Source organism: Taudactylus pleione, unplaced genomic scaffold, assembly GCF_031769625.1.
Source record: "Taudactylus pleione unplaced genomic scaffold, aTauple2 ptg000070l, whole genome shotgun sequence".
In the NCBI taxonomy this organism is placed as follows: domain Eukaryota; kingdom Metazoa; phylum Chordata; class Amphibia; order Anura; family Myobatrachidae; genus Taudactylus; species Taudactylus pleione.
In genome coordinates this window covers 846,130-869,798 of record NW_028284472.1, presented here as the reverse complement: position 1 = coordinate 869,798, position 23,669 = coordinate 846,130, and the positions used below count along the sequence as shown (strand labels likewise).

The 23,669-nt window shown below is 37.0% G+C and overlaps 15 non-coding genes across 15 annotated transcripts; all 15 read left to right on the top strand.

Moving 5' to 3' along the window:
* Positions 1 to 522: 522 nt before the first annotated feature.
* Positions 523 to 594, top strand: TRNAA-UGC (transfer RNA alanine (anticodon UGC)). Its single transcript has one exon. It is a non-coding gene; the product is annotated as a tRNA-Ala (tRNA).
* A 1,773-nt stretch (positions 595 to 2,367) lies between these two features.
* On the top strand, positions 2,368 to 2,439 carry TRNAA-UGC (transfer RNA alanine (anticodon UGC)). The gene has a single exon. It is a non-coding gene; the product is annotated as a tRNA-Ala (tRNA).
* An 850-nt stretch (positions 2,440 to 3,289) lies between these two features.
* On the top strand, positions 3,290 to 3,361 carry TRNAA-UGC (transfer RNA alanine (anticodon UGC)). Its single transcript has one exon. It is a non-coding gene; the product is annotated as a tRNA-Ala (tRNA).
* Positions 3,362 to 4,212: 851 nt separating this feature from the next.
* On the top strand, positions 4,213 to 4,284 carry TRNAA-UGC (transfer RNA alanine (anticodon UGC)). Its single transcript has one exon. It is a non-coding gene; the product is annotated as a tRNA-Ala (tRNA).
* Positions 4,285 to 6,219: 1,935 nt separating this feature from the next.
* Positions 6,220 to 6,291, top strand: TRNAA-UGC (transfer RNA alanine (anticodon UGC)). Its single transcript has one exon. It is a non-coding gene; the product is annotated as a tRNA-Ala (tRNA).
* An 850-nt stretch (positions 6,292 to 7,141) lies between these two features.
* TRNAA-UGC (transfer RNA alanine (anticodon UGC)) lies at positions 7,142 to 7,213 on the top strand. Its single transcript has one exon. It is a non-coding gene; the product is annotated as a tRNA-Ala (tRNA).
* Positions 7,214 to 8,063: 850 nt separating this feature from the next.
* TRNAA-UGC (transfer RNA alanine (anticodon UGC)) lies at positions 8,064 to 8,135 on the top strand. The gene has a single exon. It is a non-coding gene; the product is annotated as a tRNA-Ala (tRNA).
* A 1,771-nt stretch (positions 8,136 to 9,906) lies between these two features.
* On the top strand, positions 9,907 to 9,978 carry TRNAA-UGC (transfer RNA alanine (anticodon UGC)). Its single transcript has one exon. It is a non-coding gene; the product is annotated as a tRNA-Ala (tRNA).
* Positions 9,979 to 10,828: 850 nt separating this feature from the next.
* TRNAA-UGC (transfer RNA alanine (anticodon UGC)) lies at positions 10,829 to 10,900 on the top strand. The gene has a single exon. It is a non-coding gene; the product is annotated as a tRNA-Ala (tRNA).
* A 5,461-nt stretch (positions 10,901 to 16,361) lies between these two features.
* Positions 16,362 to 16,433, top strand: TRNAA-UGC (transfer RNA alanine (anticodon UGC)). The gene has a single exon. It is a non-coding gene; the product is annotated as a tRNA-Ala (tRNA).
* An 849-nt stretch (positions 16,434 to 17,282) lies between these two features.
* On the top strand, positions 17,283 to 17,354 carry TRNAA-UGC (transfer RNA alanine (anticodon UGC)). Its single transcript has one exon. It is a non-coding gene; the product is annotated as a tRNA-Ala (tRNA).
* An 849-nt stretch (positions 17,355 to 18,203) lies between these two features.
* Positions 18,204 to 18,275, top strand: TRNAA-UGC (transfer RNA alanine (anticodon UGC)). The gene has a single exon. It is a non-coding gene; the product is annotated as a tRNA-Ala (tRNA).
* Positions 18,276 to 20,046: 1,771 nt separating this feature from the next.
* Positions 20,047 to 20,118, top strand: TRNAA-UGC (transfer RNA alanine (anticodon UGC)). The gene has a single exon. It is a non-coding gene; the product is annotated as a tRNA-Ala (tRNA).
* Positions 20,119 to 21,891: 1,773 nt separating this feature from the next.
* Positions 21,892 to 21,963, top strand: TRNAA-UGC (transfer RNA alanine (anticodon UGC)). The gene has a single exon. It is a non-coding gene; the product is annotated as a tRNA-Ala (tRNA).
* An 851-nt stretch (positions 21,964 to 22,814) lies between these two features.
* TRNAA-UGC (transfer RNA alanine (anticodon UGC)) lies at positions 22,815 to 22,886 on the top strand. Its single transcript has one exon. It is a non-coding gene; the product is annotated as a tRNA-Ala (tRNA).
* Positions 22,887 to 23,669: the final 783 nt, after the last annotated feature.

The following is a 23,669-nucleotide window of genomic DNA, read 5'->3' as shown; positions in this document are numbered from 1 at the left end:
TTACGATTGAGAGACAAGTTCAAACACTTTGTGAACAAAAAGACGACGGACAATGGCTTGGAGGGCTAGCACTTAATGATATTTCAAAGCATGGAATGATGACAACATTTCAACTCTAGATAGATTATCTGGTGAAGCATTAGCTAGCTAGCCCAAGAGGCAGTCATAGCATGCATCCTTTGTGCATTCTACTAAGTTCTAAAACTGATGACCAAACAGAATGTAAGAAAGCCCTCTAGTTAGCAAAACTTGATCAATATCCACACCATTCATTAGAAAAAGTAGGGTATTCTGATGATAAACCAGTCTCTGATGGAGAACTTTAAGAGCATTCCAATGTTCGGAATGGGCATCTCCTTGCATTCTCATCAGCCATGAAAACCATAAAGTCCTTGAAGTCAAGCATGGTATAATGGTTATACTTCCATACTCTAAGATGTCCCTAATAACACTGAAAAGTAGTAAATCTCCAGTGAAATGTAAAGCTGCAATCACTTTTGTATAAAAATATAGCAGCTCATAGGGGATGTAGCTCAGTGGCAGAGCGCATGCTTTGCATGTATGAGGCCCCGGTTTCAATCCCTGGCTTCTCCATGTTTTGCAAAATACAGCTTTTTACCATATGTAAACTCTCTAGAAGAGCCACAGATAACAAGCAAACCAATAAAAGTACTCTACAGCAATAGTCAAAGTTGAATACAAATCATAAAAAATCAATCAAATATGATTATATTCAACATTGTCTTCATTCCATTTTTCAAAGTAAAGTTCCCATTGAATGCTTATTGCCATTCTCCTACACTGAGGGAAAACATATGGTAAGTAGGAAATAGATTTTTTATTTTCAGAGGGAACTGAAGGCGACTACCCGAGCAAAGTTTAATAAAAGAGCGAGACAAATGTTAGAGCAAAACTAATTGATTAAGATTGAGAGACAAGTTCAAACACTTTGTGAACAAAAAGAGGATGGACATGGGCTTGGAGGGCAAGGACTTAATGAAATTTAAAAGCATGGAATGATGACAACATATCAACTCTAGATAGATTGTCTGGTGAAGCATTAGCCAGCTAGCCCAAGAGGCAGTCATAGCATGCATCCTTTGTGCCCTTCTACTAAGTTCTGACACTGATGTCCAAACAGAATGTAAGAAAGCCCTCTAGTTAGCAAAACTTGATCAATATCCACACCATTCATTAGAAAAAGTAGGGGATTCTGATGATAAACCAGTCTCTGATGGAGAACTTTAAGAGCATTCCAATGTTTGGAATGGGCATCTCCTTGCATTCTCATCAGCCATGAAAACCATAAAGTCCTTGAAGTCAAGCATGGTATAATGGTTATACTTCCATCCTCTAAGATGTCCCTAATAACACTGAAAAGTAGCAAATCTCTAGTGAAATGTATAGCTGCAATCACTTTTGTATAAAAATATAGCAGCTCATAGGGGATGTAGCTCAGTGGTAGAGCACATGCCTTGCATGTATGAGACCCCGGTTTCATTCCCCGGAATCTCCATTTTTTACAAAATACAGCTTTGTACCATATGTAAACTCTCTAGAAGAGCCACAGATAACAAGCAAACCAATAAAAGTACTCTACAGCAATAGTCAAAGTTGAATACAAATCATAAAAAATCAATCAAATATGATTATATTCAACATCGTCTTCATTGCAATTTTCAAAGTAAAGTTCCCATTGAATGCCTATTGCCATTCTCCTACACTGAGGGAAAACATATGGTAAGTAGGAAATAGATTTTTTATTTTCAGTGGGAACAGAGGGCGACTACCTGAGCAAAGTTTAATAAAAGAGCGAGACAAATAATATAGCAAAACTAATTGATTAAGATTGAGAGACAAGTTCAAACACTTTGTGAACATAAAGAGGATGGACATGGGCTTGGAGGGCAAGCACTTAATGAAATTTCAAAGCATGGAATGTTGACAACATATCAACTCTAGATAGATTGTCTGGTGAAGCACTAGTTAGCAATGCCCAAGAGGCAGTCATAGCAGGCATCCTTTGTGCCCTTTTACTAAGTTCTGACACTGATGACCAAACAGAATGTAAGAAAGCCCTATAGTTAGCAAAACTTGATCAATATCCACACCATTCATTTGAAAAAGTAGGGTATTCTGATGATAAACCAGTCTCTGATGGAGAACTTTAAGAGCATTCCAATGTTCGGAATGGGCATCTCCTTGCATTCTCATCAGCCATGAAAACCATAAAGTCCATGAAGTCAAGCATGGTATAATGGTTATACTTCCATCCTCTAAGATGTCCCTAATAACACTGAAAAGTAGTAAATCTCTAGTGAAATGTAAAGCTGCAATCACTTTTGTATAAAAATATAGCAGCTCATAGGGGATGTAGCTCAGTGGTAGAGCGCATGCTTTGCATGTATGAGGCCCCGATTTCAATCCCTGGCATCTCCATGTTTTGCAAAATACAGCTTTTTGCCATATGTAAACTCTCTAGAAGAGCAACAGATAACAAGCAAACCAATAAAAGTACTCTACAGCAATAGTCAAAGTTGAATACAAATCATAAAAAATCAATCAAATATGATTATATTCATCATCGTCTTCATTCCATTTTTCTAAGTAAAGTTCCCATTGAATGCCTATTGCCATTCTCCTACACTGTGGTAAAACATATGGTAAGTAGGAAATAGATTTTTTATTTTCAGTGGGAACTGAAGGCGACTACCCGAGCAAAGTTTAATAAAAGAGCGAGACAAATAATATAGCAAAACTAATTGATTAAGATTGAGAGACAAGTTCAAACACTTTGTGAACATAAAGAGGATGGACATGGGCTTGGAGGGCAAGCACTTAATGAAATTTCAAAGCATGGAATGATGACAACATATCAACTCTAGATAGATTGTCTGGTGAAGCATTAGCCAGCTAGCCCAAGAGGCAGTCATAGCATGCATCCTTTGTGCCCTTCTACTAAGTTCTGACACTGATGACCAAATAGAATGTAAGAAAGCCCTCTAGTTAGCAAAACTTGATCAATATCCACACCATTCATTAGAAAAAGTAGGGTATTCTAATGATAAACCAGTCTCTGATGGAGAACTTTAAGAGCATTCCAATGTTCGGAATGGGAATCTCCTTGCATTCTCATCAGCCATGAAAACCATAAAGTCCTTGAAGTCAAGCATGGTATAATGGTTATACTTCCATCCTCTAAGATGTCCCTAATAACACTGAAAAGTAGTAAATCTCTAGTGAAATGTAAAGCTGCAATGACTTTTGTATAAAAATATAGCAACTCTTAGGGGATGTAGCTCAGTGGTAGAGCGCATGCTTTGCATGTATGAGGCTCTGGGTTCAATCCCCGGCATTTCCATGTTTTGTAAAATACAGCTTTTTACCATATGTAAACTCTCTAGAAGAGCCACAGATAACAAGCAAACCAATAAAAGTACTCTACAGCAATAGTCAAAGTTGAATACAAATCATAAAAAATCAATCAAATATGATTATATTCAACATCGTCTTCATTCCATTTTTCAAAGTAAAGTTCCCATTGAATGCCTATAGCCATTCTCCTCCACTGAGGGAAAACATATGGTAAGTAGGAAATAGATTTTTTATTTTCAGTGGGAACTGAGGGTGACTACCTGAGCAAAGTTTAATAAAAGAGCGAGACAAATAATATAGTAAAACTAATTGATTAAGATTGAGAGACAAGTTCAAACACTTTGTGAACAAAAAGAGGATGGACATGAACTTGGAGGGCAAGCACTTCATGAAATTTCAAAGCATGGAATGATGACAACATATCAACTCTAGATAGATTGTCTGGTGAAGCACTAGATAGCAATACCCAAGAGGAAGTCATAGCATGCATCCTTTGTGCCCTTCTACTAAGTTCTGACACTGATGACCAAACAGAATGTAAGAAAGCCCTCTAGTAAGCAAAACTTGTTCACTATCCACACCATTCATTAGAAAAAGTAGGGTATTCTGATGATAAACCAGTCTCTGATGGAGTACTTTAAGAGCATTCCAATGTTCGGAATGGGCATCTCCTTGCATTCTCATCAGCCATGAAAACCATAAAGTCCTTGAAGTCAAGCATGGTATAATGGTTATACTTCCATCCTCTAAGATGTTCCTAATACCACTGAAAAGTAGTTAATCTCTAGTGAAATGTAAAGCTGCAATCACTTTTGCATAAAAGAATAGCAACTCATAGGGGATGTATCTCAGTGGTAGAGCGCATGCTTTGCATGTATGAGGCCCCGTGTTCAATCCCCGGCATCTCCATGTTTTGCAAAATACAGCTTTTCATCATATGTAAACTCTCTAGAAGAGCCAAAGATAACAAGCAAACCCTTAAAAGTACTCCAAAGCAATAGTCAAAGTTGAATACAAATCATAAAAAATCAATCAAATATGATTATATTCATCAGCGTCTTCAATCCATTTTTCAAAGTAAAAATCCCATTGAATGCCTATTGCCATTCTCCTACACTGAGGGAAAACATATGGTAAGTAGGAAATAGATTTTTTTTTTTCAGTGGGAACTGAAGGCGACTACCTGAGCAAAGTTTAATAAAAGAGCGAGACAAATAATGTAGTAAAACTAATTGATTAAGATTGAGAGACAAGTTCAAACACTTTGTGAACAAAAAGAGCATGGACATGAACTTGGAGGGCAAGTACTTAATGAAATTTCAAAGCATGGAATGATGACAACATATCAACTCTAGATAGATTGTCTGGTGAAGCATTAGCTAGCTAGCCCAAGAGGCAGTCACAGCATGCATCCTTTGTGCCCTTCTACTAAGTTCTGACACTGATGACCAAACAGAATGTAAGAAAGCCCTCTAGTTAGCAAAACTTGATCAATATCCACACCATTCATTAGAAAAAGTAGGGTATTCTGATGATAAACCAGTCTCTGATGGAGAACTTTAAGAGCATTTCAATGTTCGGAATGGGAATCTCCTTGCATTCTCATCAGCCATGAAAACCATAAAGTCCTTGAAGTCCAGCAAGGTATAATGGTTATCCTTCCATCCTCTAAGACAGTGTTGGCTAACCTTGACACTCCAGCTGTTATGGAACTACATAACCCAGCATGCACTGCTGCAGTTTTGCTATTAGGGCATGATAAAACTGTGGCAGGGCATGCTGGAATATATAGTTCCACAACAGCTGGAGTGTCAATGATAGCCAACACTTCTCTAAGATGTCCCTAATAACACTGAAAAGTAGTAAATCTCTAGTGAAATGTAAAGCTGCAATCACTTGTGCATAAAAAAATAGCAGCTCATAGGGGATGTAGCTCAGAGGTAGAGCGCGTGCTTCGCATGTATCAGGCCCCGAGTTCAATCTCTGGCATCACCATGTTTTGCAAAATACAGCTTTTTACCATATGTAAACTCTCAAGAAAAACTAAAGATAACTAGCAAACCAATAAAAGTACTCTACAGCAATAGTCAAAGTTGAATACAAATCATAAAAAATCATTCAAATATGATTATATTCATCTTTGTCTTCATTCCATTTTTCAAAGTTAATTTCCCTTTGAATGCCTATTGCCATTCTCCTACACTGAGGGAAAAGATATGGTAAGTAGGAAATAGATTTTTTATTTTCAGTGGAACTGAAGGGGACTACTCGAGCAAAGTTTAATAAAAGAGCGAGACAAATAATATAGCAAAACGAATTGATTAAGATTGAGAGACAAGTTCAAACACTTTGTGAACAAAAAGAGGATGGACATGGGCTTGGAGGGCAAGCACTTAATGAAATTTCAAAGCATGGAATGATGACAACTTATCAACTCTACATAGATTGTCTGGTGAAGAATTAGCTAGCTAGCCCAAGAGGCAGTAATAGCATGCATCCTTTGTGCCATTCTGCTAATTTCTGACACTGATGACCAAAAAGAATGTAAGACAGCCCTCTAGTTAGCAAAACTTGATCAATATCCAAACCATTCATTAGTAAAAGTAGGGGATTCTGATGATAAACCAGTCTCCGATGGAGAAGTTTAAGAGCATTCCAATGTTCAGAATGGGCATCTACTTGCATTCTCATCAGCCATGAAAACCATGAAGTCCTTGAAGTCAAGCATGGTATAATGGTTATCCTTCCATCCTCTAAGATATCCCTAATAACACTGAAAAGTTGTAAATCTCTAGTGAAATGTAATGCTGCAATCACTTGTGCAAAAAAACATAGCAGCTCATAGGGGATGTATCTCAGTGGTAGAGCGCATGCTTTGCATGAATGAGGCCCCGGGTTCAATCCCCGGCATCTCCATTTTTCGCAAAATACAGCTTTTTACCATATGTAAACTCTCTAGAAGAGCCACAGATAACAAGCAAACCAATAAAAGTACTCTACAGCAATAGTCAAAGTTGAATACAAATCATAAATAATCAATTAAATATGATCATATTCAACATTGTCTTCATTCCATTTTTCTAAGTAAAGTTACAATTGAATGCCTATTGCCATTCTCCTACACTGAGGGAAAACATATGGTAAGTAGGAAATAGATTTTTTATTTTCAGTGGGAACTGAAGGCGACTACCCGAGCAAAGTTTAATAAAAGAGCGAGACAAATATTATAGCAAAACTAATTGATTAAGATTGAGAGACAAGTTCAAACACTTTGTGAACAAAAAGAGGATTGACATGGGCTTGGAGGGCAAGCACTTAATGAAATTTCAAAGCATGGAACGATGACAACATATCAACTCTAGATAGATTATCTGGTGAAGCATTAGCTAGCTAGCCCAAGAGGCAGTCATAGCATGCATCCTTTGTGCACTTCTACTAAGTTCTAACACTGATGACCAAACAGAATGTAAGAAAGCCCTCTAGTTAGCAAAACTTGATCAATATCCACACCATTCATTAGAAAAAGTAGGGTATTCTGATGATAAACCAGTCTCTGATGGAGAACTTTAAGAGCATTCCAATGTTCGGAATGGGCATCTCCTTGCATTCTCATCAGCCATGAAAACCATAAAGTCCTTGAAGTCAAGCATGGTATAATGGTTATACTTCCATACTCTAAGATGTCCCTAATAACACTGAAAAGTAGTAAATCTCCAGTGAAATGTAAAGCTGCAATCACTTTTGTATAAAAATATAGCAGCTCAGAGGGGATGTAGCTCAGTGGTAGAGCGCATGCTTTGCATGTATGAGTCCCCGGTTTCAATCCCTGGCTTCTCCATGTTTTGCAAAATACAGCTTTTTACCATATGTAAACTCTCTAGAAGAGCCACAGATAACAAGCAAACCAATAAAAGTACTCTACAGCAATAGTCAAAGTTGAATACAAATCATAAAAAATCAATCAAATATGATTATATTCAACATCGTCTTCATTCCATTTTTCAAAGTAAAGTTCCCATTGAATGCCTATTGCCATTCTCCTCCACTGAGGGAAAACATATGGTAAGTAGGAAATAGATTTTTTATTTTCAGTGGGAACTGAAGGCGACTACCCGAGCAAAGTTTAATAAAAGAGCGAGACAAATAATATAGCAAAACTAATTGATAAAGATTGAGAGACAAGTTCAAACACTTTATGAACAAAAAGAGGATGGACATGGGCTTGGAGGGCAAGCACTTAATGAAATTTCAAAGCATGGAATGATGACAACTTATCAACTCTACATAGATTGTCTGGTGAAGCATTAGCTAGCTAGCCCAAGAGGCAGTCATAGCATGCATCCTTTGTGCACTTCTACTAAGTTCTAACACTGATGACCAAACAGAATGTAAGAAAGCCCTCTAGTTAGCAAAACTTGATCAATATCCACACCATTCATTAGAAAAAGTAGGGTATTCTGATGATAAACCAGTCTCTGATGGAGAACTTTAAGAGCATTCCAATGTTCGGAATGGGCATCTCCTTTCATTCTCATCAGCCATGAAAACCATAAAGTCCTTGAAGTCAAGCATGGTATAATGGTTATACTTCCATACTCTAAGATGTCCCTAATAACACTGAAAAGTAGTAAATCTCCAGTGAAATGTAAAGCTGCAATCACTTTTGTATAAAAATATAGCAGCTCAGAGGGGATGTAGCTCAGTGGTAGAGCGCATGCTTTGCATGTATGAGTCCCCGGTTTCAATCCCTGGCTTCTCCATGTTTTGCAAAATACAGCTTTTTACCATATGTAAACTCTCTAGAAGAGCCACAGATAACAAGCAAACCAATAAAAGTACTCTACAGCAATAGTCAAAGTTGAATACAAATCATAAAAAATCAATCAAATATGATTATATTCAACATTGTCTTCATTCCATTTTTCAAAGTAAAGTTCCCATTGAATGCTTATTGCCATTCTCCTACACTGAGGGAAAACATATGGTAAGTAGGAAATAGATTTTTTATTTTCAGAGGGAACTGAAGGCGACTACCCGAGCAAAGTTTAATAAAAGAGCGAGACAAATATTAGAGCAAAACTAATTGATTAAGATTGAGAGACAAGTTCAAACACTTTGTGAACAAAAAGAGGATGGACATGGGCTTGGAGGGCAAGCACTTAATGAAATTTAAAAGCATGGAATGATGACAACATATCAACTCTAGATAGATTGTCTGGTGAAGCATTAGCCAGCTAGCCCAAGAGGCAGTCATAGCATGCATCCTTTGTGCCCTTCTACTAAGTTCTGACACTGATGACCAAACAGAATGTAAGAAAGCCCTCTAGTTAGCAAAACTTGATCAATATCCACACCATTCATTAGAAAAAGTAGGGGATTCTGATGATAAACCAGTCTCTGATGGAGAACTTTAAGAGCATTCCAATGTTCGGAATGGGCATCTCCTTGCATTTTCATCAGCCATGAAAACCATAAAGTCCTTGAAGTCAAGCATGGTATAATGGTTATACTTCCATCCTCTAAGATGTCCCTAATAACACTGAAAAGTAGTAAATCTCTAGTGAAATGTATAGCTGCAATCACTTTTGTATAAAAATATAGCAGCTCATAGGGGATGTAGCTCAGTGGTAGAGCACATGCCTTGCATGTATGAGACCCCGGTTTCATTCCCCGGAATCTCTATTTTTTACAAAATACAGCTTTGTACCATATGTAAACTCTCTAGAAGAGCCACAGATAACAAGCAAACCAATAAAAGTACTCTACAGCAATAGTCAAAGTTGAATACAAATCATAAAAAATCAATCAAATATGATTATATTCAACATCGTCTTCATTCCATTTTTCAAAGTAAAGTTCCCATTGAATGCCTATTGCCATTCTCCTCCACTGAGGGAAAACATATGGTAAGTAGGAAATAGATTTTTTATTTTCAGTGGGAACTGAAGGCGACTACCCAAGCAAAGTTTAATAAAAGAGCGAGACAAATAATATAGCAAAACTAATTGATAAAGATTGAGAGACAAGTTCAAACACTTTATGAACAAAAAGAGGATGGACATGGGCTTGGAGGGCAAGCACTTAATGAAATTTCAAAGCATGGAATGATGACAACATATCAACTCTAGATAGATTGTCTGGTGAAGCATTAGCCAGCTAGCCCAAGAGGCAGTCATAGCATGCATCCTTTGTGCCCTTCTACTAAGTTCTGACACTGATGACCAAATAGAATGTAAGAAAGCCCTCTAGTTAGCAAAACTTGATCAATATCCACACCATTAATTACTAAAAGTAGGGGATTCTGATGATAAACCAGTCTCTGATGGAGAACTTTAAGAGCATTCCAATGTTCGGAATGGGCATCTACTTGCATTCTCATCAGACATGAAAACCATAAATTCCTTGAAGTCAAGCATGGTATAATGGTTATATTCCATCCTCTAAGATGTCCCTAATAACACTGAAAAGTAGTAAACCTCTAGTGAAATGTAAAGCTGCAATCACTTTTGCATAAAAATATAGCAGCTCATAGGGGATGTAGCTCAGTGGTAGAGCGCATGCTTTGCATGTATGAGGCCCCGGGTTCAATCCCTGGCATCTCCATGTTTTGCAAAATATAGCTTTTTACCATATGTAAACTCTCTAGAAGAGCCACAGATAACAAGCACACCAATAAAAGTACTCTACAGCAATAGTTAAAGTTGAATACAAATCATAAAAAATCAATCAAATATGATTATATTCAACATCGTCTTCATTCCATTTTTCAAAGTAAAGTTCCCATTGAATGCTTATTGCCATTCTCCTACACTGAGGGAAAACATATGGTAAGTATAAAATAGATTTTTTAATTTCAGTTGGAACTGAAGGCGACTACCTGAGCAAAGTTTAATAAAAGAGCGAGACAAATAATATAGCAAAACTAATTGATTAAGATTGAGAGACAAGTTCAAACACTTTGTGAACAAAAAGAGGATGGACATGAACTTGGAGGGCAAGCACTTAATGAAATTTCAAAGCATGGAATGATGACAACATATCAACTCTAGATAGATTGTCTGGTGAAGCATAAGCTAGCTAGCCCAAGAGGCTATCATAGCATGCATCCTCTGTGCCCTTCTACTAAGTTCTGACACTGATGACCAAACAGAATGTAAGAAAGCCCTCTAGTTAGCAAAACTTGATCAATATCAACACCATTCATTAGAAAAAGTAGGGTATTCTAATGATAAACCAGTCTCTGATGGAGAACTTTAAGAGCATTCCAATGTTCGGAATGGGCATCTCCTTGCATTCTCATCAGCCATGAAAACCATAAAGTCCTTGAAGTCAAGCATGGTATAATGGTTATACTTCCATCCTCTAAGATGTCCCTAATAACACTGAAAAGTAGTAAATCTCTAGTGAAATGTAAAGCTGCAATAACTTTTGTATAAAAATATAGCAACTCTTAGGGGATGTAGCTCAGTGGTAGAGGGCATGCTTTGCATGTATGAGGCCCTGGGTTCAATCCCCGACATTTCCATGTTTTGTAAAATACAGCTTTTTACCATATGTAAACTCTCTAGAAGAGCCACAGATAACAAGCAAACCAATAAAAGTACTCTACAGCAATAGTCAAAGTTGAATACAAATCATAAAAAATCAATCAAATATGATTATATTCAACACCGTCTTCATTCCATTTTTCAAAGTAAAGTTCCCATTGAATGCTTATTGCCATTCTCCTACACTGAGGGAAAACATATGGTAAGTAGGCAATAGATTTTTTATTTTCAGTGGGAACTGAAGGCGACTACCTGAGCAAAGTTTAATAAAAGAGCGATACAAATAATGTAGTAAAACTAATTGATTAAGATTGAGAGACAAGTTCAAACACTTTGTGAACAAAAAGAGGATGGACATGAACTTGGAGGGCAAGTACTTAATGAAATTTCAAAGCATGGAATGATGACAACATATCAACTCTAGATAGATTGTCTGGTGAAGCATTAGCTAGCTAGCCCAAGAGGCAGTTACAGCATGCATCCTTTGTGCCCTTCTACTAAGTTCTGACACTGATGACCAAACAGAATGTAAGAAAAACCTCTAGTTAGCAAAACTTGATCAATATCCACACCATTCATTAGAAAAAGTAGGGTATTCTGATGATAAACCAGTCTCTGATGGAGAACTTTAAGAGCATTTCAATGTTCGGAATGGGAATCTCCTTGCATTCTCATCAGCCATGAAAACCATAAAGTCCTTGAAGTCAAGCATGGTATAATGGTTATACTTCCATCCTCTAAGATATTCCCTAATAACACTGAAAAGTAGTAAATCTCTAGTGAAATGTAAAGCTGCAATAACTTTTGTATAAAAATATAGCAGCTGTTATGGGATGTATCTCACTGGTAGAGCGCATGCTTTGCGTGTGTGAGGCCCCGGGTTCAATCCCCAGCATCTCCATGTTTTGTAAAATACAGCTTTTTACCATATGTAAACTCTCTAGAAGAGCCACAGATAACAAGCAAACCAATAAAAGTACTCTACAGCAATAGTCAAAGTTGAATACAAATCATAAAAAATCAATCAAATATGATTATATTCAACATCGTCTTCATTCCATTTTTCAAAGTAAAGTTCCCATTGAATGCCTATAGCCATTCTCCTCCACTGAGGGAAAACATATGGTAAGTAGGAAATAGATTTTTTATTTTCAGTGGGAACTGAAGGCGACTACCCGAGCAAAGTTTAATAAAAGAGTGAGACAAATATTATAGCAAAACTAATTGATTAAGATTGAGAGACAAGTTCAAACACTTTGTGAACAAAAAGAGGATGGACATGGGCTTGGAGGGCAAGCACTTAATGAAATTTCAAAGCATGGAATGATGACAACATATCAACTCTAGATAGATTATCTGGTGAAACATTAGCTAGCTAGCCCAAGAGGCAGTCATAGCATGCATCCTTTGTGCACTTCTACTAAGTTCTAACACTGATGACCAAACAGAATGTAAGAAAGCCCTCTAGTTAGCAAAACTTGATCAATATCCACACCATTCATTAGAAAAAGTAGGGTATTCTGATGATAAACCAGTCTCTGATGGAGAACTTTAAGAGCATTCCAATGTTCGGAATGGGCATCTCCTTGCATTCTCATCAGCCAGGAAAACCATAAAGTCCTTGAAGTCAAGCATGGTATAATGGTTATACTTCCATACTCTAAGATGTCCCTAATAACACTGAAAAGTAGTAAATCTCCAGTGAAATGTAAAGCTGCAATCACTTTTGTATAAAAATATAGCAGCTCATAGGGGATGTAGCTCAGTGGTAGAGCGCATGCTTTGCATTTATGGGTCCCCGGTTTCAATCCCTGGCTTCTCCATGTTTTGCAAAATACAGCTTTTTACCATATGTAAACTCTCTAGAAGAGCCACAGATAACAAGCAAACCAATAAAAGTACTCTACAGCAATAGTCAAAGTTGAATACAAATCATAAAAAATCAATCAAATATGATTATATTCAACATTGTCTTCATTCCATTTTTCAAAGTAAAGTTCCCATTGAATGCTTATTGCCATTCTCCTACACTGAGGGAAAACATATGGTAAGTAGGAAATAGATTTTTTATTTTCAGAGGGAACTGAAGGCGACTACCTGAGCAAAGTTTAATAAAAGAGCGAGACAAATATTAGAGTAAAACTAATTGATTAAGATTGAGAGACAAGTTCAAACACTTTGTGAACAAAAAGAGGATGGACATGGGCTTGGAGGGCAAGCACTTAATGAAATTTAAAAGCATGGAATGATGACAACATATCAACTCTAGATAGATTGTCTGGTGAAGCATTAGCCAGCTAGCCCAAGAGGCAGTCATAGCATGCATCCTTTGTGCCCTTCTACTAAGTTCTGACACTGATGACCAAACAGAATGTAAGAAAGCCCTCTAGTTAGCAAAACTTGATCAATATCCACACCATTCATTAGAAAAAGTAGGGGATTCTGATGATAAACCAGTCTCTGATGGAGAACTTTAAGAGCATTCCAATGTTCGGAATGGGCATCTCCTTGCATTCTCATCAGCCATGAAAACCATAAAGTCCTTGAAGTCAAGCATGGTATAATGGTTATACTTCCATCCTCTAAGATGTCCCTAATAACACTGAAAAGTAGTAAATCTCTAGTGAAATGTATAGCTGCAATCACTTTTGTATAAAAATATAGCAGCTCATAGGGGATGTAGCTCAGTGGTCGAGCACATGCCTTGCATGTATGAGACCCCGGTTTCATTCCCCGGAATCTCTATTTTTTACAAAATACAGCTTTGTACCATATGTAAACTCTCTAGAAGAGCCACAGATAACAAGCAAACCAATAAAAGTACTCTACTGCAATAGTCAAAGTTGAATACAAATCATAAAAAATCAATCAAATATGATCATATTCAACATTGTCTTCATTCCATTTTTCAAAGTAAAGTTACAATTGAATGCCTATTGCCATTCTCCTACACTGAGGGAAAACATATGGTAAGTAGGAAATAGATTTTTTATTTTCAGTGGGAACTGAAGGCGACTACCCGAGCAAAGTTTAATAAAAGAGCGAGACAAATATTATAGCAAAACTAATTGATTAAGATTGAGAGACAAGTTCAAACACTTTGTGAACAAAAAGAGGATGGACATGGGCTTGGAGGGCAAGCACTTAATGAAATTTCAAAGCATGGAATGATGACAACATATCAACTCTAGATAGATTATCTGGTGAAACATTAGCTAGCTAGCCCAAGAGGCAGTCATAGCATGCATCCTTTGTGCACTTCTACTAAGTTCTAACACTGATGACCAAACAGAATGTAAGAAAGCCCTCTAGTTAGCAAAACTTGATCAATATCCACACCATTCATTAGAAAAAGTAGGGTATTCTGATGATAAACCAGTCTCTGATGGAGAACTTTAAGAGCATTCCAATGTTCGGAATGGGCATCTCCTTGCATTCTCATCAGCCAGGAAAACCATAAAGTCCTTGAAGTCAAGCATGGTATAATGGTTATACTTCCATACTCTAAGATGTCCCTAATAACACTGAAAAGTAGTAAATCTCCAGTGAAATGTAAAGCTGCAATCACTTTTGTATAAAAATATAGCAGCTCATAGGGGATGTAGCTCAGTGGTAGAGCGCATGCTTTGCATTTATGAGTCCCCGGTTTCAATCCCTGGCTTCTCCATGTTTTGCAAAATACAGCTTTTTACCATATGTAAACTCTCTAGAAGAGCCACAGATAACAAGCAAACCAATAAAAGTACTCTACAGCAATAGTCAAAGTTGAATACAAATCATAAAAAATCAATCAAATATGATTATATTCAACATTGTCTTCATTCCATTTTTCAAAGTAAAGTTCCCATTGAATGCTTATTGCCATTCTCCTACAATGAGGGAAAACATATTGTAAGTAGGAAATAGATTTTTTATTTTCAGAGGGAACTGAAGGCGACTACCCGAGCAAAGTTTAATAAAAGAGCGAGACAAATATTAGAGTAAAACTAATTGATTAAGATTGAGAGACAAGTTCAAACACTTTGTGAACAAAAAGAGGATGGACATGGGCTTGGAGGGCAAGCACTTAATGAAATTTAAAAGCATGGAATGATGACAACATATCAACTCTAGATAGATTGTCTGGTGAAGCATTAGCCAGCTAGCCCAAGAGGCAGTCATAGCATGCATCCTTTGTGCCCTTCTACTAAGTTCTGACACTGATGACCAAACAGAATGTAAGAAAGCCCTCTAGTTAGCAAAACTTGATCAATATCCACACCATTCATTAGAAAAAGTAGGGGATTCTGATGATAAACCAGTCTCTGATGGAGAACTTTAAGAGCATTCCAATGTTCGGAATGGGCATCTCCTTGCATTCTCATCAGCCATGAAAACCATAAAGTCCTTGAAGTCAAGCATGGTATAATGGTTATACTTCCATCCTCTAAGATGTCCCTAATAACACTGAAAAGTAGTAAATCTCTAGTGAAATGTATAGCTGCAATCACTTTTGTATAAAAATATAGCAGCTCATAGGGGATGTAGCTCAGTGGTAGAGCACATGCCTTGCATGTATGAGACCCCGGTTTCATTCCACGGAATCTCTATTTTTTACAAAATACAGCTTTGTACCATATGTAAACTCTCTAGAAGAGCCACAGATAACAAGCAAACCAATAATAGTACTCTACAGCAATAGTCAAAGTTGAATACAAATCATAACAAATCAATCAAATATGATTATATTCAACATCGTCTTCATTCCATTTTTCAAAGTAAAGTTCCCATTGAATGCTTATTGCCATTCTCCTACACTGAGGGAAAACATATGGTAAGTATAAAATAGATTTTTTAATTTCAGTGGGAACTGAAGGCGACTACCTGAGCAAAGTTTAATAAAAGAGCGAGACAAATAATATAGCAAAACTAATTGATTAAGATTGAGAGACAAGTTCAAACACTTTGTGAACAAAAAGAGGATGGACATGAACTTGGAGGGCAAGCACTTAATGAAATTTCAAAGCATGGAATGATGACAACATATCAACTCTAGATAGATTGTCTGGTGAAGCATTAGCTAGCTAGCCCAAGAGGCTATCATAGCATGCATCCTCTGTGCCCTTCTACTAAGTTCTGACACTGATGACCAAACAGAATGTAAGAAAGCCCTCTAGTTAGCAAAACTTGATCAATATCAACACCATTCATTAGAAAAAGTAGGGTATTCTAATGATAAACCAGTCTCTGATGGAGAACTTTAAGAGCATTCCAATGTTCGGAATGGGCATCTCCTTGCATTCTCATCAGCCATGAAAACCATAAAGTCCTTGAAGTCAAGCATGGTATAATGGTTATACTTCCATCCTCTAAGATGTCCCTAATAACACTGAAAAGTAGTAAATCTCTAGTGAAATGTAAAGCTGCAATAACTTTTGTATAAAAATATAGCAACTCTTAGGGGATGTAGCTCAGTGGTAGAGGGCATGCTTTGCATGTATGAGGCCCTGGGTTCAATCCCCGACATTTCCATGTTTTGTAAAATACAGCTTTTTACCATATGTAAACTCTCTAGAAGAGCCACAGATAACAAGCAAACCAATAAAAGTACTCTACAGCAATAGTCAAAGTTGAATACAAATCAAAAAAATCAATCAAATATGATTATATTCAACACCGTCTTCATTCCATTTTTCAAAGTAAAGTTCCCATTGAATGCTTATTGCCATTCTCCTACACTGAGGGAAAACATATGGTAAGTAGGCAATAGATTTTTTATTTTCAGTGGGAACTGAAGGCGACTACCTGAGCAAAGTTTAATAAAAGAGCGAGACAAATAATGTAGTAAAACTAATTGATTAAGATTGAGAGACAAGTTCAAACACTTTGTGAACAAAAAGAGGATGGACATGAACTTGGAGGGCAAGCACTTAATGAAATTTCAAAGCATGGAATGATGACAACATATCAACTCTAGATAGATTGTCTGGTGAAGCATTAGCTAGCTAGCCCAAGAGGCAGTTACAGCATGCATCCTTTGTGCCCTTCTACTAAGTTCTGACACCGATGACCAAACAGAATGTAAGAAAGCCCTCCAGTTAGCAAAACTTGATCAATATCCACACCATTCATTAGAAAAAGTAGGGTATTCTGATGATAAACCAGTCTCTGATGGAGAACTTTAAGAGCATTCCAATGTTCGGAATGGGCATCTCCTTGCATTCTCATCAGCCATGAAAACCATAAAGTCCTTGAAGTCAAGCATGGTATAATGGTTATACTTCCATACTCTAAGATGTCCCTAATAACATGGAAAAGTAGTAAATCTCCAGTGAAATGTAAAGCTGCAATCACTTTTGAATAAAAATATAGCAGCTCATAGGGGATGTAGCTCAGTGGTAGAGCGCATGCTTTGCATGTATGAGGCCTCCGGTTCAATCCCTGGCATCTCCTTGTTTTGCAAAATACAGCTTTTTACCATATGTAAACTCTCTAGAAAATCCAAAGATAACAATCAAATCAACAAACGTACTCTACAGCAATAGTCAAAGTTGAATACAAATCATTAAAAATCTATCAAATATGATTATATTCATCGTTGTCTTCATTCCATTTTTCAAAGTAAAGTTCCCATTGAATGCCTATTGCCATTCTCCTACACTGAGGGAAAACATATGGTAAGTAGGAAATAGATTTTTTATTTTCAGTGGGAACTGAAGGCGACTACCCGAGCAAAGTTTAATAAAAGAGCGAGACAAATATTATAGCAAAACTAATTGATTAAGATTGAGAGACAAGTTCAAACACTTTGTGAACAAAAAGAGGATGGACATGGGCTTGGAGGGCAAGCACTTAATGAAATTTCAAAGCATGGAATGATGACAACATATCAACTCTAGATAGATTATCTGGTGAAGCATTAGCTAGCTAGCCCAAGAGGCAGTCATAGCATGCATCCTTTGTGCATTCTACTAAGTTCTAAAACTGATGACCAAACAGAATGTAAGAAAGCCCTCTAGTTAGCAAAACTTGATCAATATCCACACCATTCATTAGAAAAAGTAGGGTATTCTGATGATAAACCAGTCTCTGATGGAGAACTTTAAGAGCATTCCAATGTTCGGAATGGGCATCTCCTTGCATTCTCATCAGCCATGAAAACCATAAAGTCCTTGAAGTCAAGCATGGTATAATGGTTATACTTCCATACTCTAAAATGTCCCTAATAACACTGAAAAGTAGTAAATCTCCAGTGAAATGTAAAGCTGCAATCACTTTTGTATAAAAATATAGCAGCTCATAGGGGATGTAGCTCAGTGGCAGAGCGCATGCTTTGCATGTATGAGGCCCCGGTTTCAATCCCTGGCTTCTCCATGTTTTGCAAAATACAGCTTTTTACCATATGTAAACTCTCTAGAAGAGCCACAGATAACAAGCAAACCAATAAAAGTACTCTACAGCAATAGTCAAAGTTGAATACAAATCATAAAAAATCAATCAAATATGATTATATTCAACATTGTCTTCATTCCATTTTTCAAAGTAAAGTTCCCATTGAATGCTTATTGCCATTCTCCTACACTGAGGGAAAACATATGGTAAGTAGGAAATAGATTTTTTATTTTCAGAGGGAACTGAAGGCGACTACCCGAGCAAAGTTTAATAAAAGAGCGAGACAAATGTTAGAGCAAAACTAATTGATTAAGATTGAGAGACAAGTTCAAACACTTTGTGAACAAAAAGAGGATGGACATGGGCTTGGAGGGCAAGGACTTAATGAAATTTAAAAGCATGGAATGATGACAACATATCAACTCTAGATAGATTGTCTGGTGAAGCATTAGCCAGCTAGCCCAAGAGGCAGTCATAGCATGCATCCTTTGTGCCCTTCTACTAAGTTCTGACACTGATGTCCAAACAGAATGTAAGAAAGCCCTCTAGTTAGCAAAACTTGATCAATATCCACACCATTCATTAGAAAAAGTAGGGGATTCTGATGATAAACCAGTCTCTGATGGAGAACTTTAAGAGCATTCCAATGTTTGGAATGGGCATCTCCTTGCATTCTCATCAGCCATGAAAACCATAAAGTCCTTGAAGTCAAGCATGGTATAATGGTTATACTTCCATCCTCTAAGATGTCCCTAATAACACTGAAAAGTAGCAAATCTCTAGTGAAATGTATAGCTGCAATCACTTTTGTATAAAAATATAGCAGCTCATAGGGGATGTAGCTCAGTGGTAGAGCACATGCCTTGCATGTATGAGACCCCGGTTTCATTCCCCGGAATCTCCATTTTTTACAAAATACAGCTTTGTACCATATGTAAACTCTCTAGAAGAGCCACAGATAACAAGCAAACCAATAAAAGTACTCTACAGCAATAGTCAAAGTTGAATACAAATCATAAAAAATCAATCAAATATGATTATATTCAACATCGTCTTCATTGCAATTTTCAAAGTAAAGTTCCCATTGAATGCCTATTGCCATTCTCCTACACTGAGGGAAAACATATGGTAAGTAGGAAATAGATTTTTTATTTTCAGTGGGAACAGAGGGCGACTACCTGAGCAAAGTTTAATAAAAGAGCGAGACAAATAATATAGCAAAACTAATTGATTACGATTGAGAGACAAGTTCAAACACTTTGTGAACAAAAAGACGACGGACAATGGCTTGGAGGGCTAGCACTTAATGATATTTCAAAGCATGGAATGATGACAACATTTCAACTCTAGATAGATTATCTGGTGAAGCATTAGCTAGCTAGCCCAAGAGGCAGTCATAGCATGCATCCTTTGTGCATTCTACTAAGTTCTAAAACTGATGACCAAACAGAATGTAAGAAAGCCCTCTAGTTAGCAAAACTTGATCAATATCCACACCATTCATTAGAAAAAGTAGGGTATTCTGATGATAAACCAGTCTCTGATGGAGAACTTTAAGAGCATTCCAATGTTCGGAATGGGCATCTCCTTGCATTCTCATCAGCCATGAAAACCATAAAGTCCTTGAAGTCAAGCATGGTATAATGGTTATACTTCCATACTCTAAGATGTCCCTAATAACACTGAAAAGTAGTAAATCTCCAGTGAAATGTAAAGCTGCAATCACTTTTGTATAAAAATATAGCAGCTCATAGGGGATGTAGCTCAGTGGCAGAGCGCATGCTTTGCATGTATGAGGCCCCGGTTTCAATCCCTGGCTTCTCCATGTTTTGCAAAATACAGCTTTTTACCATATGTAAACTCTCTAGAAGAGCCACAGATAACAAGCAAACCAATAAAAGTACTCTACAGCAATAGTCAAAGTTGAATACAAATCATAAAAAATCAATCAAATATGATTATATTCAACATTGTCTTCATTCCATTTTTCAAAGTAAAGTTCCCATTGAATGCTTATTGCCATTCTCCTACACTGAGGGAAAACATATGGTAAGTAGGAAATAGATTTTTTATTTTCAGAGGGAACTGAAGGCGACTACCCGAGCAAAGTTTAATAAAAGAGCGAGACAAATGTTAGAGCAAAACTAATTGATTAAGATTGAGAGACAAGTTCAAACACTTTGTGAACAAAAAGAGGATGGACATGGGCTTGGAGGGCAAGGACTTAATGAAATTTAAAAGCATGGAATGATGACAACATATCAACTCTAGATAGATTGTCTGGTGAAGCATTAGCCAGCTAGCCCAAGAGGCAGTCATAGCATGCATCCTTTGTGCCCTTCTACTAAGTTCTGACACTGATGTCCAAACAGAATGTAAGAAAGCCCTCTAGTTAGCAAAACTTGATCAATATCCACACCATTCATTAGAAAAAGTAGGGGATTCTGATGATAAACCAGTCTCTGATGGAGAACTTTAAGAGCATTCCAATGTTTGGAATGGGCATCTCCTTGCATTCTCATCAGCCATGAAAACCATAAAGTCCTTGAAGTCAAGCATGGTATAATGGTTATACTTCCATCCTCTAAGATGTCCCTAATAACACTGAAAAGTAGCAAATCTCTAGTGAAATGTATAGCTGCAATCACTTTTGTATAAAAATATAGCAGCTCATAGGGGATGTAGCTCAGTGGTAGAGCACATGCCTTGCATGTATGAGACCCCGGTTTCATTCCCCGGAATCTCCATTTTTTACAAAATACAGCTTTGTACCATATGTAAACTCTCTAGAAGAGCCACAGATAACAAGCAAACCAATAAAAGTACTCTACAGCAATAGTCAAAGTTGAATACAAATCATAAAAAATCAATCAAATATGATTATATTCAACATCGTCTTCATTGCAATTTTCAAAGTAAAGTTCCCATTGAATGCCTATTGCCATTCTCCTACACTGAGGGAAAACATATGGTAAGTAGGAAATAGATTTTTTATTTTCAGTGGGAACAGAGGGCGACTACCTGAGCAAAGTTTAATAAAAGAGCGAGACAAATAATATAGCAAAACTAATTGATTAAGATTGAGAGACAAGTTCAAACACTTTGTGAACATAAAGAGGATGGACATGGGCTTGGAGGGCAAGCACTTAATGAAATTTCAAAGCATGGAATGTTGACAACATATCAACTCTAGATAGATTGTCTGGTGAAGCACTAGTTAGCAATGCCCAAGAGGCAGTCATAGCAGGCATCCTTTGTGCCCTTTTACTAAGTTCTGACACTGATGACCAAACAGAATGTAAGAAAGCCCTATAGTTAGCAAAACTTGATCAATATCCACACCATTCATTTGAAAAAGTAGGGTATTCTGATGATAAACCAGTCTCTGATGGAGAACTTTAAGAGCATTCCAATGTTCGGAATGGGCATCTCCTTGCATTCTCATCAGCCATGAAAACCATAAAGTCCATGAAGTCAAGCATGGTATAATGGTTATACTTCCATCCTCTAAGATGTCCCTAATAACACTGAAAAGTAGTAAATCTCTAGTGAAATGTAAAGCTGCAATCACTTTTGTATAAAAATATAGCAGCTCATAGGGGATGTAGCTCAGTGGTAGAGCGCATGCTTTGCATGTATGAGGCCCCGATTTCAATCCCTGGCATCTCCATGTTTTGCAAAATACAGCTTTTTACCATATGTAAACTCTCTAGAAGAGCAACAGATAACAAGCAAACCAATAAAAGTACTCTACAGCAATAGTCAAAGTTGAATACAAATCATAAAAAATCAATCAAATATGATTATATTCAACATCGTCTTCATTCCATTTTTCAAAGTAAAGTTCCCATTGAATGCCTATAGCCATTCTCCTCCACTGAGGGAAAACATATGGTAAGTAGGAAATAGATTTTTTATTTTCAGTGGGAACTGAGGGTGACTACCTGAGCAAAGTTTAATAAAAGAGCGAGACAAATAATATAGTAAAACTAATTGATTAAGATTGAGAGACAAGTTCAAACACTTTGTGAACAAAAAGAGGATGGACATGAACTTGGAGGGCAAGCACTTCATGAAATTTCAAAGCATGGAATGATGACAACATATCAACTCTAGATAGATTGTCTGGTGAAGCACTAGATAGCAATACCCAAGAGGAAGTCATAGCATGCATCCTTTGTGCCCTTCTACTAAGTTCTGACACTGATGACCAAACAGAATGTAAGAAAGCCCTCTAGTAAGCAAAACTTGTTCACTATCCACACCATTCATTAGAAAAAGTAGGGTATTCTGATGATAAACCAGTCTCTGATGGAGTACTTTAAGAGCATTCCAATGTTCGGAATGGGCATCTCCTTGCATTCTCATCAGCCATGAAAACCATAAAGTCCTTGAAGTCAAGCATGCTATAATGGTTATCCTTCCATCCTCTAAGATATCCCTAATAACACTGAAAAGTTGTAAATCTCTAGTGAAATGTAAAGCTGCAATCACTTGTGCAAAAATACGTAGCAGCTCATAGGGGATGTATCTCAGTGGAAGAGCGCATGCTTTGCATGTATGAGGCCCCGGGTTCAATCCCCGGCATCTCCATTTTTCACAAAATACAGCTTTTTACCATATGTAAACTCTCTAGAAAATCCAAAGATAACAAGCAAACCAATAAAAGTACACTACAGCAATAGTCAAAGTTGAAAACAAATCATAAAAAATCAATCAAATATGATTATATTCATCGTCGTCTTCATTCCATTTTTCAAAGTTAAGTTCCCATTGAATGCCTATTGCCATTCTCCTACACTGAGGGAAAACATATGGTAAGTAGGAAATAGATTTTCATTTTCATTGGGAACTGAAGGCGACAAACCGAGCAAAGTTTAATAAAAGAGCGAGACAAATAATAAAGCAAAACTAATTGATTAAGATTGAGAGACAAGTTCAAACACTTTGTGAACAAAAAGAGGATGGACATTGGCTTGGAGGGCAAGCACTTAATGAAATTTCAAAGCATGGAATGATGACAACATATCAACTCTAGATAGATTGTCTGGTGAAGCATTAGCTAGCAATGCCCAAGAGGCAGTCATAGCATGCAACCTTTGTGCCCTTCCGTTAAGTTCTGACACTGATGAACAAACAGATTGTAAAACAGCCCTCTAGTTAGCAAGACTTGATCAATATCCACACCATACATTAGTAAAAGTAGGGGATTCTGCTGATAAACCAGTCTCTGATGGAGAAGTTTAAGAGCATTCCAATGTTTGGAAAGGGCATCTACTTGCATTCCATTCAGCCATGAAAACCATAAAGTCCTTGAAGTCAAGCATGGTATAATGGTTATACTTCCATCTTCTAAGATATCCCTAATAACACTGA